The sequence below is a fragment of the Microplitis demolitor genome, chromosome 6, assembly GCF_026212275.2.
Source record: "Microplitis demolitor isolate Queensland-Clemson2020A chromosome 6, iyMicDemo2.1a, whole genome shotgun sequence".
NCBI lineage: Eukaryota > Metazoa > Arthropoda > Insecta > Hymenoptera > Braconidae > Microplitis > Microplitis demolitor.
Window position 1 is genome coordinate 12,499,265 of NC_068550.1, and position 22,167 is coordinate 12,521,431.

Sequence of the window (22,167 nt, forward strand, 5' to 3'; positions counted from 1 at the left end):
GCTTTTCAACTTGCTGTCTCGCGCACCCCTGCTTGCTCTGATTTTGAAACTTCAAAGCCTGACAATGAATATTAATGACCGGATTTTCGTTGGAAATGCTACACCATCGGGTTTGTTATAAAATTAACTACATTTTAGTATAAAATTCGAGCTGTTCATAGATCGGTGGAGTTATTTATTTTGACTCACCTGTTTATACCCGCTTGCCAAGTAGTTTGGTCAAGAAATGGGCAGACAAGGGTACCGCGGCCTATTCTATGCATTATTTGCTGTCGGTTAGTGTACAATTTGGCTGATTACAAGAACGGTGAAAAAAAATTAAAAAAAAATTAATTTTTATTAATTTATTTAAAAATAGCCTGGTAAGGATTTTTGATAGGCAAACTATTATAGGCGTATTTATCTATTATCAAAGCGTTTTAAAAAAACTTATCTAATCGGGTTGCAAGATCAGTGAAGGTCAAAGTAGTTCCGGCTTTTAGACGATATTGTTTTAGCATAAAAAACAATATTTTGCTTGATGAGCAACAAAAAAAATACTTTTGCCGGAAACGAAGCACCCTAATATATATATATATATATATATATAAATATATATATATATATATATATATATATATATATATATATTAAAACGGGTTTTTCACCACCGAGAATCTACCGGAGTGAAGTCCGAACACCCTAACGATTTGGCAACCTTGTTTAAAATATTTAATGTTGGGCGCTAGGTGATTTTATAGTCAAAATTTCTTAAATATATAAACCTAGGTACATAAACCTATACGCTTGAAATCGTATGGTGCTTTTTTTTTCAGGGGTTTTGTGTGCGTGGACATATTAAATATAGAAACCCATGCATTTGCAATAATACTGTACCATTTCAAGGAAAATCAGACGGTGATGCATAATCAAATGTTATGTCCAAATATTTTTTTTTGTTTTAATAATTATCTAAAAATAATTATTACAGAGCTCTTCTTTTCAAAAGCGCACAAAAACGCAGCGTCAGCTTTTTCCACCTTTTTATGCGACAAAGAATAGCGGGAGGATAACTGCAATAAGACAAACGAATAATTAATAAACTGTCGTCACCTTCCACCAATGACAATAATTAAAAAATTCCCCATCAATCGCCAAATCAAAGTTTATAAAAAGCCTGAGCACCCATAGCTCTTGGCTAGTCGGTTCATATAACTTACGGTCCGCGAATATGGGAACGTTGAACTTTCGTGCACTCTTATTGCAAGATTCCGCCGCAGGCGTTGAAAGGTCAATAAGAGGATCTTTAATATTTTCTATTCAAACCTTATTGTAGGAATCTGCTTCGGCGTTAAATAATCAATAAGGCATTCTAAAATTGACATCTTTTCGCAGTCAATTATTGCAGGAATCCGATTAGGCGTTGAAAAAGCAATAATCGACCTCTTTATCTATTAAAAATCCTCAAAGATTAATAGAAACTTCCGGTCCGATTGAAATAGCGACGCAAATCACGTGAATTTGCGATTCCATCTTGGGCTGAGTTATTTTGCGCATAAAATCACTTTTTGGGTGTGTAAAAAGAACGCATTAACATAAAATAAAAATCTTATAAAAATACCCGTAAATAATAAATATTCTAAAAATATCAATTGTTTAAAATTTGTGTAAAGGATTCAGTGTACAAGTGAATTGTAGCTAAATCAGTAATAAAAAGCCAAAAATCATAAGTTTAGCCTTCCGAGTTTCATTCGAGAGTAGCACATAAGTTTACATCCTACTCCCCCAGCTGCGCCCATCCAACCAAATTCTGCAGGAGGAAGCTGAGTGAGCTGCAACGTTCTGGAGGGATCTTACCTGCCGTGACTAGAAAGAAAGAAACATCGAAAGGTAGGTGAAAGATTTAGATTCTATTCTTTACTAAGATAACGGGATCAACACAAGATCACTAGTCTCTTCGGAGACGTTTGGGGTCTTACTTTGCAAAAGATCTACCATTAATAATAAATTATAGGAAGATACCTCTTCCTCGTATTCTTTAATGTTGTCCGCAACTTCCAAATCGCTCGTCTAAATTTTTCTATCGCTACCAAAGGGAGAAATCCCGGATAATTAATTTAAATTTAAGCGGCGGACATAACACAAATCAGACTATTACTTGTTAGAAACTTTTCGGGATTAAAATATTTGAAAGAGTTAATAGTAATCTCACACACCATTAATGTCACTTGGATCAATTGTCGTAAGGATAAATTGTCGGCAGATCAATTATCGACGGATCAAGTGTCGCGGAATATTGTCGCGGATCATTTGTCGTTAAATACATCAGTTGTCACAAATTTTCAGGAAAATCAAAATATGCATGATTTTCAGAAAACGACTTTAAAACTTTAAAACTCGAAAATAACGCAGAAAAATTTTTTTAACGAATCATTTGTATTTTTTTTCTAAAAGTATATGGAAAAACGAAAGTTTTATATTCTTTAAGTTTTTTTATTTAACCCCTTTTTCAAAAAGTTATAAGCAAAAAACCATAAAAAGAGCGGTTTAATTAAAAATTCCACATCTTTTGAACCTATGATTAAAAAAAATCTCAAAATTTAGAAAGATGAGTTTATTGATGAGTACTAAAAAATATCAAAAAATGACGACAATTAAAACTTAAAATTTTTAAAACTGTCCGATTCGGCGTGGAATGCCCCATATATACATACTTATATAAATTTTTCAACGAATTTTATTTTTCAACTACTCACCAATTTTGATAGGTTACGTAAAAATTTCTTGAAAAATCGACTATGAAAACAAATACAATACCGAAATTTTTACAAAATTCTCTATAAAAACGTCCTATGACATGTTGTGATAAGTTTAATAGTTTTGTCGGAAAGGTAAAAAGATATCGAAATTTACTATAAATTTGACTTCAAGCTCAAACAACTTGTGAACAGATGGATTTATCGAAAAATCGGTGGAGACTTATTTTGTAGAGCGTTAAATTTTCTACAAAAATGTATTCTGAGCTTATTTGCACAAAACGTCATTACGGAGTTATAAAATTCCAAATTAAAAATGTTTTTTTTTTCCATGTTATTTGAATCGGAAATAGGAAATTGAAATCAGGGAGCATTTAATATTAATATAAAGGGCTCAAATTTTAACTGGTGCTTTTTTTTCCACTAAAACTTTTGAGTGTATGTCTATCACAAACAAAAATAGTCGATTTTTCTAAGTCGGTCTTATATATATACATACATATATAAATTTTTCAACGAATGGTATTTTTGAACTCTATTTAACCGATTATGATAAGTTATGACTAAATTCCTTGGAAAATCAACCATGAGAAGAAACACACATGCTTGATTTTTGAAAAATCTACTTTAAAATTCTTCAAGACAGAGAAGTGTACGAAAAATTTTCTTACAAAATTTGGTGATTGAATGTTTTGAATAACGCAATTAAAAAAATTGATTTTAATTTTCTTCCTTTTGTTAAGAATCGGCTTTCAAGTCGGGAATCATATTGGAAGAGTTTTTTTTTATGGCTTTTACTTATATCTAGAAAGAATCACCATTAATTAATTTTGAATTGGACTATTGAAAAAAAAAAAAAATAATAAAAATCGAAAAATAGGTTTCTTTTGAATAACTTAAAATCTATCTGAGATTATGAGCTAAAATTCTGACTGAATTTTTGTATTTGATACCAAATTAATCCCTACATTGCTGATAGAAAAATCGGCCCGTGGGGGCCGATTCAGTATGCTTTTCCGGCTTTGCTCTTTGGTACGGACTGGACTCAAAGAGTATGGTTGTTTGACAAGTTAGTGTGGTATGTAGTTTGCTATGGGATTAAAATAAGTACTTGCGGTGTCAAGGTAGGTTGCAGGTGTATGGTAAGGAATGAGTTATAAAGGAATTCATCTGAAGAACGTGCAGAGATGGCATTGGGTTATAAAAAAAGACTTGAGAAAAGATAAGGAACGAAGTTGGAATATATAACGTTCTCCTCTATTTCACGCGTCCCACGGCGGAGTGTGGTTGGCGCTCAATAGCCGTTATGGCTCTCCGTTGGTCGAAAACTGAAAATAAAATAAACCCAGAACCAAATGTCCCACCTGGAGATATCCTGAATCTCCCTGGACTGGCTGCTCTGCTCAGGCTGGGTTAGAAAACCTAGTTGGGCGCCAGTTCGTGTGCCCCACGAACAAAATTAACTCGAAAATAACACAACGGATAAAATGAAAATGAAAAATAAAATAAATAACAGGATAGCGATTTCAGATTTTAGGAATTAGGATAGCAAGAAAGATAGCAGTAATTAAAATAATAAAATTAAATAAATACCGGGTTGATGACCATTTGCTTTAATTATCCATTAATTAATTAAAATAATCAGTCAATATATAACGCATACTCACATAAATAATGTTCAAAAAAATAATAATAAATCACTTACAAAAGAAAATAATAGTAATAGTATGCGCATATAAACTTAATTCAAATAATAATACTATTGCATGAACAATAAATGTATTGTAAAACATACAGCTATTAATAATTAATAGTCTCACTCACACGTGAACATAAACAAATGTAAATTAGGAAATAATAGATAAATAATCTTAGATAAGAATTTGAAGTATTTTCCAATACAACTTCCCAGTAAATTCCAAGGGTGAATTTACGGTATTTCAAAATAATTTTGTTTTGAACGCAAATAATAAAATAATTATTTGATCAATCAACTCAAAAATAAATATAATGATGATTCAAATTAACAATAATTAATAACTCAAATTAATAATAATTAATACGCAAATTAATAATACTTCCTAACCAATATTCAAATAAATAATAATTAATAATTCAATTTAGGAATAATCAATACGCTAAATAATAATAATTCGTAAGCAATATTCCGTTGAATAATAATTAATAAATCAAATCAATACTAATTCATAAATAATACTCAACTATTGAATAATTTCACTGACTGTACTCGTATTTACTGAGTATAACATTCACGCATTCCATCATATGCTTACGACCAGTTACTAATACTCAGAATTTACTATCTCTCTCTCACGCTTAGGCTATATACAAATGATCACCAACTCGGGAACCAAAATTACACGCCAATGTATTAGCCAAAAAGTACTTACAGTTACGTATTATTCAGCTCCCTTGGTTGCACGCTAATACGGTAAATGTATTTTCCTTTATGTGAGTTATCCAAATGCTAAACTAATGCCAATGAGTGTATATTCTCTACACAAAATACCAAATGGCAACAACTTTATAATTAATTTAATGTAACAGAGCACACACGCTACTCTTACAGAGACTATCCCACGTCTGACCATGGCAGCACGTGAATCTCACGCCGGCACCTAGGCCGACGCCATTTTGTCGTATATCTCACTTCACCCAATAGAGATATACAACTGTCGCATGTTATTGCTTTACAGTACCACCAACGTACTACATTACTGTGGCCGTGTAATTTATCAAGTTCCCGACGCTAAATGACCAATTGTATTTTCCATAATTAATTCTTAATATTATTTACCGATAAATCAACCAATGATTTATTCATAAAACTAGTAGATTTATTTATAATAAATAAATCTACGGATGCCAACTGTTGCGTTGACGCGCATGCGCCAACCAATTCAAAATAATCATAAGCACATAAATGAAATGCGCAACTATTTTCCCCAGTGCTACAAAATCCAAATATATGCTCAAATTAGTCAGTGAAATCTCCTGCTTCCATACAATTTATACCTAATAAATTAATGAAGTATTATTAATACAATAATTGAATAAAATCTTACATGTAAACAAACAATAATTATAATACAGTGTCGAATGAGACGTGTGAGCAGCGTGTGCTGCCCTCTGTTGCTCACCGACCTGATGCGAGACTGCCGCGATATTAAAATATCGTGACGAATAAAGTCAAAGGATAAATATGAGGAAAAGTGATAAAGCAGGGACACGTGCTATTGAATGGGAGGCAGAGAGCAAAGATTTCTTTGAAGCTAGAAGATGGAAATTGAATGAGGGTTAAAGGAGGTGGCCTGATGAGGGAAGAGCACTTAATCGCAATGAAGGGAAGAGAGCGAGAGATCAATAGGTGGCATATGATGATGGAGTCATGCAGTAATAAGGATTACAAATTAGTAAAGGGCGTCAGGATATTTTAAGAAAAGATCGAGTGGAAAAAAATTGAGTCGGATAACTTAATTCAGATTAGGAAATGAGTAAAGGGACGTAGATATCGGGAGAATAGGAATACAAGGTTGTGTGGGAGATTGGATCTGAGTTCAGGTCGGGAAGGGCTTTGCTGAAGGTGAGGATTGAGGCTTTGAGGGTGGAGAGGCAGGAGGAGAGCTGGTTGTAGATAATAAAAAGTATAAGAGGAAAGGTAAAAAAAGCATAGTGCAATGGAAGTCAAGAGTAAAATTTTGCAGCGGAGGCAGAGGTCAAATAATTAGTGTAATAGGCCTAAAGCCCACCTGCATTTTATGGGAGGCTGTTGTTTCACCTTTTTACGCACACACTTGTCGCAAGACTATCCATACTCCCGCCCCAGGTGACACTCTTAGCCGAAAAGATAATAGATAAACGAATAAGATGGACGTTAACAGGAGGTATAATCAAAAATTCTCATTGCGAGTGGTATCTAGTAGCACCTTAGGAAAGAGACTCTGGTCGAAGTGAGATTGGAAAGGCCCACCGTGGTAACAGTTTCCCTGTGCTGACAATTAGCTTGCGTCAAAATAAGTGGTGAGACGCAACTTTTCCTCAATACTCTGAAAAGAGTTTCCTCCACTGGTTAACATTCAGTTTTAAACAAGCTATCATCCCTTTTTTTAGTTCCTGATGAATTTTCAACATTCTGCAACTAAAGACGCTCAGATTAAAAAAGCCAAAACAATGTTCAGAAGAGCATGGGGGGAAACGGTGGTCAAGGAGTCGGCGTGACGGATGGAGGTATGTGTGTGAGTTTGGAGAAGATAGTATTTTTTTTCTTGGCGAGAGTTTCCTTTTTTTTTCGCCAACTTTTCGATATATACATAATTAGCCAAAATGATTTTTTTCCCGGGCATCGAAATTTAAATGACAAAATATAAAAAAATTATTGTAAAAACAAGTATAACGTTACATGCTAGAAATTTCCCGGTATTATGTAAAATACTTTGATTTTTATATTTAGCCTAGGTTCGGTCTCATTGGAGTGTTAATAGACCCCCGGTGGGCCCTGGTCATCGATTATTTATTAATTAATTTTCGCAAAATAAAATTAATACAATATCAATATCTGTCTTTATTCTCCATATAAATATATGGATATAAGAATAAGGATTCCGGAGGATGGCTGGGCAGCCGGTAGCAGCGTCCAGACTAGGATAACTCATTGAACTGCCATTGACAGCGCCTAGTATTTTGAATAGTTATTTTGTGCCACCGGTAGCACTGCAAAAAATTACAGGTCAAATATTGGTAGGACAGGGTAGACCAGCTAACAATTCCGTTGAATTTTCCCAAACTGATCTCAACTTTGATTTGACTACAAAAAGTGCTGGCTAACTTACAAACAAATTTTTATGATATATTCTCTTATCACAACGTTTCTGATTTTAGGCGATCTCGTAATACTATCAGTGCCACTGTGCGACAGTCTCACGGTTTCCAAAAGAAACAAGGTTGATTCTACGATAGCAAGCAAATGAGAGTGAATTCTCATGTGATATGCATTATAATTCTTTACAATCAATCTGTACTCTGTATTTAAATATCATGATAAGTAATGCTGCAAAATGATAAAATAATTATATTTACGTTTCATTTTTGTCTTCTGAGCCGCTTTATTGAGTTTTTTGCATGCCAAAAACGCCCTCAGCATACTTTGGATTTTGATTATTTTTCTTACTTGAGTTTCATATAACCTTGACAGATATTCTTCGTTGTAATATTTTAGAAACACTTTAGATTTTCCAATTATCCATCCTTCCATTTTCAATCGGACTAGAAGTAAGCGACAATTATCTTTAGTAGTATCCACACATTCTCCAAAGTCGAAAGCAAGAAATTGGTATCTATACAGTATTCAAAGAAAATAAATATAATAAGTCATGATATATCATTTACTCTACTACAAATACAGTGTAAATTGTACTAGGAAAAATAATAAATAACATTTAACTTTATACAAAATTCAATTTAAACAAATTTAATTTGAAATTAAAATATTCTTAACCATATAAGTTAACTTAAAATTTCCAAGGAAAGGTGGTTTTTATTTCAAATTACAAATCTATAAGTTCTTGGCCGAAAAACGTGAAAATTTTTAATTCTTACGCTCACGCAAACACTCACTAAGGTCAATTTTATGAAAAAATTTATACCATTTATTTCTTCGTATCGTAGATAATATTCATATGAAATTCCGGATCTGTCGGTCTTTTGTCCTTTAAAAGTGAAAGTTAAGATTTTTTGCACCCCCGCACAATCACATCAGAATCAATTTTTAAGAAAATATTCAATTACTTATTACCTTTTATTGTAGGTAATTTTTATTTCAAATTTCAAGTTTGCACATCTCTTGGCTAAAAAAGGTAGAAATCCAGAGACACGATAGTGTCTGGCGCTAAGTACACGGTCAAACACATGTATATGTGTGAGTGTGCAGTGCGAGCCTACCTGTGTCTTTTCTTGATTCAGAGTGGTGTTTTGTGGTTACGAATTATGTTTTTTCCAATTAAAATCAAAATACGGCTTATTTCTGCTTTTTTTGAATATTTGTGTCTCACTCAAACTATATCAACTGAATGTTATTACATTTTATAATTATTTACCACGCCAAATCAACTTCTTTAGACCTTGAGCCCTCCGATTTGGCCAATTTTTTTTTCCTTTTCTACCCCATTACAATCATTTTCTAGGAATTTTTCAAATTTCTTTCACCAACCCAAACAAAGTTATAAATTTTTTCAAAATAAGGTTTTTTTTTCCAAATTGCTATATATACCTTCTTCAAAAATTGACTAATTGGGACGTTCTTTTTTCAAAATTTTTGCCTATGAATGTACTTTTAAGAAAAACCAAAAAAGTTCTAAGATGAAAAACTCTATGAAACATTCAGTTTTTTTTAGAAAAACCATTATTTTTTTTAAGTTCGCCATCTTTTTTTATTTTGCCAATTCCACAGTGGGCGGACTTTTCCTGCTATTTTTTTTATCAGTCGAAAAAAAATTTTTTGAAGATACCGATAAATAATTTTTTTAATTTTTTTCCAAAAACTACGTCTAAAAACAAAGAAAAAAAATTGCCATTCGGTTTATTTTTGACCAAGTCACAGGCTTTCAAAAAATAAATCTAACGTGCATCGCTATTTCAAAAGTTTGTGGCTTGGTAAAAAATAAACCAAATGGCAATTTTTCAAAAATTTTTCCGTTTTCACGTATAGATTTAAAAAAAAATCACAATAAAATTATTCATATGTATCTTCAATTTGTTTTTCACTTCTTTGAAAAAAATCCAAATTTTTTCGTGGATTACAGCTCGATTGATATTTTCGTCTTAATTTTTCGAACTCTGAAGTCGTTTATAAGCCCTCATAAATTTCCAGAGTGATGTTTCGTAAAATAAGCCCAACTGGGCAAAATTTTTTTTCAATTAATAACGGAATAGAAGGAAAAGTCCACCCACTCTGGGATTGGCGGGTGTTGTCATAATAATTCAATAAATACATGCCAGTACTCGTTGGTAGTTGAGATGTTGGAAAAATACGCATATTAAAAAATATAACAATATTTTTCTTTGTCACAGCACATAATATCACTGGGTTACAAAATTGAATCGTTGATTTAATTTATAAATTCTGGTGATTGTTGATCTCATGAATGCGTAATTAATTGAATACAAATTATGGAATTGAACTAAAGAAAATAATTGAAATAATTAATTAAGTCTAATTGAACACTGAGATGATTGCAAAAATGTCATGAGAATAAGTAACATGAATTCAGCGGTTACCAAGCGAATTTGATAATTGAATTATTGTTTAATAGCACAAAATGCGTAAATATTTGAGTTCATTGAGTTATAATATTATTGATCACTTAATTTAATTGTATTGAATAAGATCGTAATAAATTACACTGAATTGAATTTATTTTTCGAAAACATGGTAGCGTGATTGCAATGACTACCGAGCGAGAATTAAAGTCCGTAGTTTCCGAGTTTTAGTAATATTAATAATTTGAAAAATACAATATTGAAAAAAAAAAAGACAATCGATATTTTATTTTTTGAATTATTAAAATCACTGTAACTCGAAAACTGTAGACTTTAGCGACTTGACTCATATGACTTTTTTTGAAAATAATAAAATTTCCTATAAAATTTCCATTAATATTTTTGGTGTGCATTCATTGGTTTACGTTCTGCAAGCCAATAAAGGCCAATTTGTTAGAAAAAATGACTTCTACAACGGTCCCAAGTAAAACAGCTCGAATTACAGCTAAGTTACTATGAGCACTTTTGATGAAAACCAAATGCCCTACAATTTGCGACCAAAACCGCGTCGATATCATCAAACGCAGCTGATTATGAGAAAGTTTAAAAAAAAAGTAATTTAATTTACGTGTATTTTAAATGGAATATCTTGGAAATCAAATGGAAAGTACTTAGGATTGGAAATAAGAGCTCAAACTTGGTAGGAATTTTTTGTTTTAGCATAAAAAACAATATTTTGTTTGATGAGCAACGAAAAAAATACTTTCGCCGGAAACGAAGCACCCCAATATATATATATATATATATATATATATATATATATATATATATATATATATATATATATATATATATATATATATATATATATATATATATATATATATATATATATATATATATATATATGGGTCATTCTCAGTTAAGACGTGAATTCGACGTCCACGGTGAAAAATCATCTTTTTTAAAAAATTTATCAAAATGAATGTAATTATTTTTTAAAACTCGTGCTCCTGTAATTGGTCATTCGAATTCACTTTTTAATTTTATTTAATTTAGTCACAATTCCATCTTAAAGTCAGAAAACATCTCTCCCCTGACTTGTCCCTGTTTATCAATTCTCTCCCCTGAATTGAGTATCTCCCCTGGTTTTTTTAGGAAACAAGATAAAATTAATAAGTTGCCTGACTGCCTTGAGAATAGGTTAAAAATAATTGTTTTGATCGAAACATTATAAAATTTAACTAAATTTTCCAATTTTTCATCGTGCCGCGTTTTATCAATAAGCGATTCATGTCTTAACTGAGAATGACCCATATATATTGTGACATTTTGAAATTTCAATGAATAATACGACGCCGACACGTGGTCACTGGAGTGGTTCAATTCGTACGTCATTTTTTAAACTTTACGTTATTTTAAATACTGTAAGGTTATGTTACAGCTAATATTGTGACTTGGCCGATCCCGACGTTCGAATAATTCTCCCGCGTGATTTAAAATCATTAATTCGTCCAGTTGGCAGCGTGGTACGAGAAAGATCCGAGACTCGCAAAATTAGTCCTAGTCATAATAGTATTAAGTTAATTAGGAATTAAGTTAGTTCAAGTTGGTACTAGTAGCTGTAAGATAGGTACTCGTTTGCTGGTCACCAGAGCCCAAGAGGACATGACCGAGGATGGAAATTACCGCTAGCGGAAATCTCCGAAGTTGACAGCGGATCGTGATTTTGCCTGCCGGACGAATAACATTTTCGAACAGCCTAGTTAAGGAACACGAACAGCTAGAGCAGATGAGTTTACAGCAGATAGTAGCGTGGATTGATTAATTACCCGGAGAACCGGAGTGACTTCGAAGTGACCGACCGTCTCAAGTGGGAGTTGAAACTGACCTTCACAATGGGGATGACTGCCTGGTTGACGCCCGATGGAAGCGCCGCCAAGTGAGGAAGCCTGGAACTAAAGGCGGGAGCCTGAAAAGAAGAAAAACCGACGACGCGATTCTAGATCGTACCTCGTTGCAAGCTGACACGTGGTTTTGTAACCGAACTATCGCGATTATTATAAATGAAATAAACATAATACGCTCTTGCCCGGCAATCATTCACGAAGATATCGATACCGGTGATTTAATTTTACGCGTGCGGATAACTGTGTATATTGAGACATTTTCAATAACAACAAAAAATATACGCATATCAACCGTCAGTGATCGAGCAATTCACGATCACCCTAGAGTGAGTAGCCAGGCTCTGGAAGGACTGTGACGCCGTTCCCGGCCTGCGAATCGAGTGCTCTTCGGCTACGTGGAGACGACGACCAAGTACTTCGAGAACATCGACCGGTGAGCGAGTCCGATCAATTTATTTCGAGGAATAGCTCGAGTTGACGCCGAAGTTGTGAGTCATTACAAACAGACCGGATAACTTCTATTTGGGTACGGCGTGTCCTAACTCGACTTATTCCGCTGGTACAAATTTAAAACTTCGGTTTGAGTTGTAGTTAAGTTTTAAGTGTTATCTTAAAGTTTGATCTCTTTATTAATTTTTTTTTCGTACTATTTGATTATTGTTTAACTGATTTGATACTGCGCATGTCGAGTCTCGTTATTGGCGGTCTTATTCTCGGTATTCTGTTTATATCACCGCCTTCCGGTGGTCATTAGTCTTAGCTCAGTACGAATGCTATCTTCGGACGTGCAGCTAACATTTGGAGGTTAATTAACGTGGTAAGCCGAGTTACCGACGGGTGTTAAAGTCAAGGGAATTGACATCACTTTGCCGCTAAGTTGCAAATCAAGGGATACCCGGAGTTTAATTGTTGTTACGATAATTACCTCGAGTCATGATAATTAATATTATAATTTAGTACGTTGTGGTATTATAATTTATATTTCGTTATTACATTATATCGTGTCAATTGCCGAATCCGGCTAGTGAAGTATAAGCATTGACTAGTTGGTCTAGTTGTTAGAGTAAGATTTCTTAAATTTATTTGTCATCGATTTGTTGCGGTATGTACTTGTTTTTCAATGTACTACAAAATTTGCCTACTTGACTGTTAATTATTTGACGTTAATTGTAAGTGCCTACCCTATTCCCGATCCGCCACCCTGAGCCGACTTCTTCCGAGCATCGAACTTGGTGATTGAAACTTCACCTGGCGCCCAACCACTGCGGAAGCCGAACCAGGTAAGCCAGATAGATTGTACGGGGATAGTTGGTCTGACGGATTCCAGTCGAGCTATCTACCCGGTCACAATATATATATATATATATATATATATATATATATATATATATATATATATATATATATATATATATATATATATATATATATATATATATATATATATATATATATTGTAACCGATTTTTCAATACCGGGGGTCTTTCAAGTAAAGTCCGAGTACGCGTACTGTTCGATAACCTTGTACAAAGTTTATAATGTTGGGCGCCAGGTGATTTTGTAATCACCATAATCAAATAATTGTCGAAAATGTCGGGTCAGGGTGGCGGATCGAGGAAAGATCAGGCGCATAAGATTGCGATAAGTGATTGGTCAGAATTAAACAAAATAATTTGTCGTATGTTAAGCAAACAAAAATAAATTGATCGGTATCACAAAAATAATCGGTTACAACAAAATATAGAATACCGTTGTCGGCTTGACTCGACATAAACAAAAAAAATTGCTCGCAAAAGTCGCAGTTGATCGACAGATAAAATCAGTTCGTATTTCAAAAACAAACAGTCGGTTGATGAAATACAATAAACTTATTTTAATTTTCACGAACTACAACTCGGTTAGTTTATTGTTCGGAGACACTCATATACTGTAGGAGCAGTTGAGCTGGGAGAGTTCCCCCCCCCCGATAAAACAGATTGTGGATTCTAGTCCGTACTAAGTTTACTGACGGAGGGTAAGCTGTCAGCGGTCGGTAAGGTCTGTTTTACTGATGGTACTCGGATTGGCAGTCGACGAACTCGTATTTGCATCCAGTGAGTTCTGTTTCACCGATTGTATCGACATTGGCAGTCGATCAGCTTGTTTCGACAGTCAGTAGAACCTCTTATATCGGGCCAAAATTCGCTTTTAAGCTCATTTTTATGGTACTCTTTGAGCTCATAGCAGCCGTTTTGAGCACTTAATATAGCTCTGCTGGTTAAACTGAGCTCGTTTTTTTACTCAATGTCGCTTAACGTCTGTTCTGAGCGGGAAATTTTGAAAGAAAATAGACTTCGTGATGGCGCTTAAGACTGACGATTTCCAGTATAACGGCCTTGAGCGTCATCACGAGGTCCAGCTACAACTCCATATTTTGTTTTATACATTAAAACAGGAGTGTGTAAGAGTACATGCAAAAAACTTGCGAAGTGCATGTCATTTAGTGGTTTAGTGTCCCCACTCTTTTCTTGAAGATGGCATCATCTAGCAGGCCTGGACTCGTTTTCCTTTGTTTACGACGTCATCTAACATGTTTGAACTCGTTTTTCTTTGTTTGTGACGTCATTTGACTAGTTTAAACTTGTTTTATATTTTAGGGTGAGGGATATTGGTCTGAGTGCTGAGCTCGAGAGCTTGCATCCAGTCAGCTTACGCTGAGAAGAGTTGAAGTGAACAGTTTTACGTGCCAGTGTTTTATAGTTATAGCTGAATTAGCTGAAAGTGAGAAGATTTTTGTTCGCAATAATTACCCTTCTGCGGAAAGTTTCGAAGATCTTCTTGAAGGGTTTTTTGGTGACGTGCCTCCTCCTGAGTCTATCAATGAATTTATTGACGATATAATTGCGTTCGCGAAAAACACGGAAATAATCCACAGTGTTCAAGTAGAAGCATCGTGTATGAGCTGCAACGACAGGAGAATTTTGTCGAGAAGATTAATAAAAACTACTGAATAGTTGGTGAAACTGGGGAAGCGTACAGCAAATAAATAATCACGATGAGTCGTTCTTCAAGGTATGTAGTAATAATTTTTTGAATAACCTGCTTTATAGTCGTTTATTAATAATAACTAATTGATTATATTTCTTTTCCAGGCCACATGTGTGTACGGATGTATGCTTCCATGATGCGCAGATAGACTTCGAGGATGTAATAGACGACCACGTTAATGACTTTGGTCGTCATAACGAAGAACAAGAAAAATTGAATAAGCTGGTCGAATAAAAAAAATGAAATCGATTTACAAGTGAAGCATTGGAAAAAATTATTACTCAGCTTCAAAGATCGCTGCGAATACGAACAGGCTTGTCATAAAATTACGTTCATGTTTACCCAGTTATTTTTTAACGCTAGTAAACAGTATGGAACTAATAATTAATTTTGTGGGTTTCGAGATGTCTGATGGCAAATTTGTGGTGAAAAAACTGTGTGCTACTGATATTTGTGATGAAGTGGGTACATATGGACTTGCACGATGTGAACATTGGTTGTTTGAACCACCTTTGGACCAAGTCGATGTTGCTGTAATGCAGAAAAGTGTTGATCACTGTGGACATTAACATTCAATATCATGGATAGCTGGTTTGCTACCATATAAATTATTGAAAGAAATTCTTGAAATTATGGTCAAACGTACACGATCCTTTTATGTACAAGGTGAGCAGAAGAAAAAATAGCTTGAAGATCTAAATGATACTGTTGTATTAATTATCGATTTAGAAAAAATAAAATTTTTCTCACTCTATTAAAAGAATGATTTCTTGAAATATCGATGTCCATATTATTCCTATTACTTGAAAAAGTTGGATACTTCATGTGCATTGCAAAATGTCCAAGAGCTCAAGAAATGGTTATGGCATTTCTATGGAATTCAACCAACCTACGAGACGTCAGTTCAGATCTTCAATCAATTGAAGAATTTACCGTGCATGAATGATCAAGATATCACATGTCTTAATGATACATTTATCCCTGAAAATGCAACCAGCAAATCGATTTCGCTTGGCACAAACTACGACAAGAATTAAAAAATATTGAAAAATTAATTGGCTATCGAAGGTGTCGGGATCATTAAATATTTCACGATGATATTATAACCGGGTACCCCTCGTCTTCCGTGGTCTTGACGACGAGGCTTACGAGGTCACGATTTGGACACCTTTTGAACTCAAAAGTTCTAAGGGCGCCACTGAGAGTAAGTTGCACGATCTCTCAGTATCGTGTGCAAGGCAAACAAAGCAGAGAGGAATGAAAATCTCAAGGACGAGTTCGAAAATTTCCTTATCGTGACTGGACCACACAGCTGCAGAGTTAGGTTCTTATCAACCCCTTAATGAGCGGTCGGTGAGACTCAGCGTCACTAATCGATTGAGAATAATTATTTTAGTAAATATGATTTTAATAAAATATTCGAAATTTATTTACAATATCTCTTTGGTAACGGATATATCTGTTTGGTTAATATAAAATTTTTTTAAATTTCCGACAATATTTACGTATTTTAAACTGTGTTTAAATTTAATACAAAATTTCCTTAATTCATAATAACAATTATTTTTCTCCTTAATATACAATAATTTCGCTGGCGAGGCAATAAATAAATTAACTCATATTCACACGCAGTCTATCCGCAACTTAAGTTCTTAAATAACGCCTTAAGTTCTGGGTTGTCTTTTAGCCTAAATTTTATTTTAGTTAAATTTTATTTAATAAAGTTCCCAGTGATGCGGTCGGTGAGACTCAGCACCACGGTCACTTTCAAACTAAATTTCTGGCACCTCCTAGAGAACGGTCTTTGGGACTCAGTACCTCTAGAAAAATACCGACTAGAGTTTGCTAAACTTAAATGTTAATTATCAATTGTTTAATCAGTGGTCGCTAGACTCAACTGAGAAAATTTTGATTATGACGCTACCTAGTAAAACAAGCCCAGACACTTATACAAAGTGGCGACCGAACGCTCTCGAACCCACGCCGCGAAAACCAATAAATCTTATCTCGTAAAATTTTATATATATAATTAAAAATTTATGTTATTCCATTAAAATATTTTTAGAGAAGTTTGAACGAATTAATTGAACCAAAAGACTTCAAAATTTACCGAAGTAGTCGCTGGTGAAAATGACGACGCCATATGGTGGGAGGAGGACGCCGCTCTCAAAGAATGCTGTTGGGTGCTGTTGGCTTCCAATCTTCTTTCTCCTGCTGCTGCCAATTAATATTTTAAATAAATTACGCGGTTGCTAAACTCAGCGAAATTTGTGAATGATCCTGAACGTGGATTTTTAATGTAGTCCGGGGTCAGACTGAGACTCACCGTAATTTGATTGATTCTCCACGAATGCGGGGTCTTCACGACTCACCATCAAGTTATCTTCTTTAGTAAAATTTAGTTTTAATTTTGCTTAGGATACGACTGATTATTTGCAGCTCTAGGCAGTGAGTGACGCTCAGGTGCCTCTCGGTGCGCCGCGAAGCCAGCAGCTCCCCACTCTCAGTCCCATGTCAGGCTCGTACCGTCCAAAATTTTCCCAAATTTAAATTTCTAGAAATGGCGGGACTTGGGGCCCTCGCAAAGCACCCATTCGTCGCACGGCCAAATGCACCGATAAATTAGTAGAGTCCCAGGTTATCGATCATCGACGGCGTGGGGACAACGGAGATGCGTGGGCCGAGAGCGCAGTCGAATCAAATTCAAATTCAAATCTTAATTTACAATTAAAACCAATTTATTTTAGATTATCCCTGTTATAATATCCCTCATAGCTTTGCATATTCATTTAGAAAAGGTTGCTCTAACTGTAGTGTATTTTTAGGTTAAGAAAAATATCTATGATTTATTATGTATTTGAGGTTATGTACGACTAAATTGTTTATTTTTAAGGTTAAGAAATAAATACTATAGTTTATTATATATTTGAAGTTATGTACGACTAAAATGTATAGTTGTAGGTTAAGAAAAAAGACTATAGTTTATGTAAGACTGAAATGTATATTTTAGGATAAGAAAAATATTCATAGTTTATTATATATTTGAGGTTATGTTATAATTAAATCTATATTTTAGGTTATAAGTTATAAAAAACAATATATATCGATATAAAAAAATCTGGGCGTCGGTTGACCCTGCGGGCCAGCCCCAAAACTTCCCGCTGTTTTCGACCTCAAAGAGCTCGAAAACATTAGTGTAGATATATTTTCGAGTTCGAAAATTCTATCACATGCAATTGTTTTTTTACGATCTTTTCAAGGTCTAACAAGTTACCTGTTATGCTGAAGTTTGAAAATTTAAGAATCGAAAATCATCAATGAAGCGGTTTTTAAAATTTAGTTCCTGATTATGTTCAGTAAAATAAGTGTATTGAGGCAGAAATCAATGTCAGGGATCAAAATCAAGATTTAAATAAGTTTTGACTCATGTAAGAAACAATAAAATATGAAATATCCGATAAAAATATTAAAAACTACGTTTTATCGATTTTTTTGTTGATAATGTGATTTAAACTAAAAACCAACTTCGATGACATTATATGATCGAAAGAAACCATAAAAAAGATGAGTTGGTATGATATCAGGCACATTTTAGTACGTTATATTCTGATTTATCCGGAAAAAATAACATAAAATGTTATTTTTTTAACTTTTCAACGCCGATATCTTTCGAACTAATCAATCGATTTTGATAGTTGACGTAGCAATCGGCGCGTTTTATTGAGTTCTAGAGCTGATTAAAATTTGAAATCGATCGCGTCAGTCGTTTCGAAAATATTTAGAAAAAACCGTTTTTCACCATTTCTTTCTCCCGCGATAACTCTCGAACGAATTATCCGATTTTGATGTTTGAGGTAGCAATCTACGCATTTTATTGAGTACTAGAGCTGATCAGATTTTGAAGTCGATCGTATAAGTCGTTTTTGAGAAATCAATAAAAAAATAAAAAAAAAATTTTTTTTTTTTTCGTAATTCGCCAATATTTTCGAGTCTATTCGATCAAATAATCTGAAATTTTCAGGAAAGTTGAAGGCCAACAAGCTCTTTCGATTGCCACCTCAACCATCCAAATCGATTCATTAGTTCAAAAGTTACAAAGAGTTTACATACATACACACACACACACACACACATATACACACACTCGGACATTATTATGAAAATAGTCAGAATAGCTTCCTAGGACCATAAAACGTCGACATCTGATGAAAACTCGATTTTCGAAAATCGGGGTGAAAACAATAACTTCCCGAAATTTTTGAAAATTGTCGATTTTTTTTAACGGGAAGTTAAAAGTTTACTCATTTATAAATGTAAGTTTTTTAATTAATACTGTTCGAAAGTAAGTCATCAACTTTACGCGGACCATGGAGAGATACCATGGCTCATCAACTTCGCACGGACCATGAGAGAGACTGCTCGCTCTGAGTACGCGAACGACCAATAGGAGTTAACTCGACCCCCTTCACACTCAGCTAAGACTTCTCATTGGCCAGCGCTTAACTTTTCCCCTTTTCTTTGAAAGCCAGCCATCTCATTGGAGCGCAGATACCGATGTCTCCCACTCCGTCGAGAACATTCTAGAAGCCGGACTCTTGGGTATAAAAGAAGGTGATCTGAAAGCGGCAGCATATTCCATTCTGATCAGTCTTACTGTGAAGAATACTCTTCAGATAGCGAGAAAGGCTATCAGCGATATATAAGAACTATTCAAGCGAGCAAGGCTTGAATATTCTCCAGCTACGTCTCAACACCATCAGTTCTTTTTAGAACTCTCTCGTCAAGTTCTGACTAGCTCGTCTCAGGGCTAGTCTTGCAAGAACTTTTCAAATTCACGAGACCTCAGGGTCTCCAGCTAGACTACTCGCCTAAACAATCGGTTCTTTTAAGAACCAGCAGTCAACTCTTATCGTCGTCTCAGCTTCAAAGTCACTCTCAAACGGTCTTTCTCAAGACCACAACGGCCTTTTTCAAGGCCACCAAATTTATGACGTGAGACTTCGCTTCAATATAAAGTTCTACTACCGGCAGACTACTCGTTGAACAAATACAGATTCAATTATTATATTAAATTTATTTATTCTTTGTTTGAATCGTTTTCGATCTCTTGCTGCTTGTTCCCATTCACCTATTCTTAGTTGCTCGTGTGCAAATCTCCATACATGTAATGTATAGCTGGCGTTGGATTAAATTTAACAGTCTCCATATTAGTTTTCGTACGATGCTGCTTATAGGATTATACTCGACTATGCGATTATGTATTGTGAGGCAGTAAGCTGATGTGTGTGCAGGAAATTGATTTGTAGATTCAAATTCCAAGCGAATGTCCACTGGTCCAGATTTTATCGATTCGTTTTGTTTCGAGCAATCGATAACATACAGCAGCGCTTGTCCCAAAAATTTTTTCGTCGTCAGCGCAGTGGTTCAGGTTCTTTGTTGCAGTAAGAAATTTGGCAATTTATATACATGTCATACAACAGAGCATATTGATTGTTCGCAATGGTGAGATTCAAATTCCTAATTTATTTACACTTATTTACACTTTAAAATTGTGAGAACTTATACTCAAGAGCGAATGTGACTAGAAAATAATACGCAATAGCGAATGCAAACTCAAAGATAAAATCCACGTATAAATTGATGCGTGGTCAGTAGCGGTTAACTCAACGGAAATTAATCTTACGATTAATTTCTAGCAAAAGAACAATTTATATATTCTCAATAAATAGCAGCCTTGATATACTGACTAAATATTGAGGATAATTCAGCGTAACGGTTTAGTTTTATATCACAAAAGAATTAATTACTGAGCGGTTTCCAGCACGAGGTTGCAAGTAGCGAAGCACGTTGTAGAATGAAAATTAGTAGCGTCGTTGAGTTGTCGAGAAGCTTGGTGTCGACGTGGCAGCTTTGCTGCATATAACGAATTTTCCCATTGGCTTAAAAGCGCGCCAACAGGTAGCAGTTGATAGCTAACTCTCTCATTGGCTGACCAATATAAAACAAATTATGTGATTGGCCAGCTTGTAGCGGGTTCTCAGGACTCTTGACACGGTCCTGAGTTAGACATTGTATGTGGCGGGCCCAAATAGCGAGTAAACCGTCACTATTCTGACCTTCAGTCAGTAGCGAGCTGGGCAACTCTCGAACCGAGCGGAAATGCACGAAGCTTGATTCAAATTAATCAAGCTCGTGACTGAACAGGTATTCTTCAGCAAATCCAAGCAAAAGACTCAGTGGTATAGATACATCAAAGTAGCTATTGTAATTGTATAATTTGTTTACAGCTTCATCCATAATCCAGCCTGAATTTTCTAGAGTATTCTGTTGAGCTGGACTCAGTGATGTGTATCCTATCATGAGACTTGTAATACCGACATTTTTATTACGATCAATCTCAACACCATTGAGTTTATAGCGTATTTCTTCAAACATATGACAGACTGTCATGTTGACCATGTGAGTAGTTGCACTTAAAGCTGTACCATCAGACTTTGTGAATTTGTGACTTTGTGAATACCGTACACATATAGTGTACTTTTACTTGGAAGTAGACACAAGTCTAGATGTTGAACGGTAATTCTTATTTCATCGCTGTTGTTGAATGTTGATGAAGCATACGGGAGATAAGCATGTGCTTCATAGTACGCAATTGACTCATCAAAGATGATTTATCTGATGTGTTAACGCCATGTGAGGTACTCGGCGACTAATGTTGCTCGACCATGCTCCTATCTTTTTATAGCTAGCACTACTTTTTGTCTCATACACGATACCCATTATTTTATAGACTTTATATGCAGTCTTATGGTTATCGTCTCACCTCTGAAACTAGCCAGTTTTCCGTCTTGATCGGCAATTCTCAGTCTGAGATTCTGTATTGCTTGTACGGTGATTGGTAGATAAATGACGTGTGATGGCGATTGAACAATCTTAGATCCTGGTGATACATTTGGAAGATATTCATGAATAGTGTGAACTTTGTGTTCTTTTATGCAAGGACCTGATGTGATTTTGCACTCAACCCTTAGAGCATTGAGTTTTAATATCTTCGCTGGTAAATTTGATGAGTAAGGTTTGTGTGGTGTCAAATTTCGGTTTGTAAATCCCAGTAGTCTACCAATAGAATCTTGGGGTGTAAAATTTAAAAATTGATCACATTTGATTTAACTTCTCAATTTATTATTATCGGCTCTTATGCTGATGCTGAGTCTTTGTAA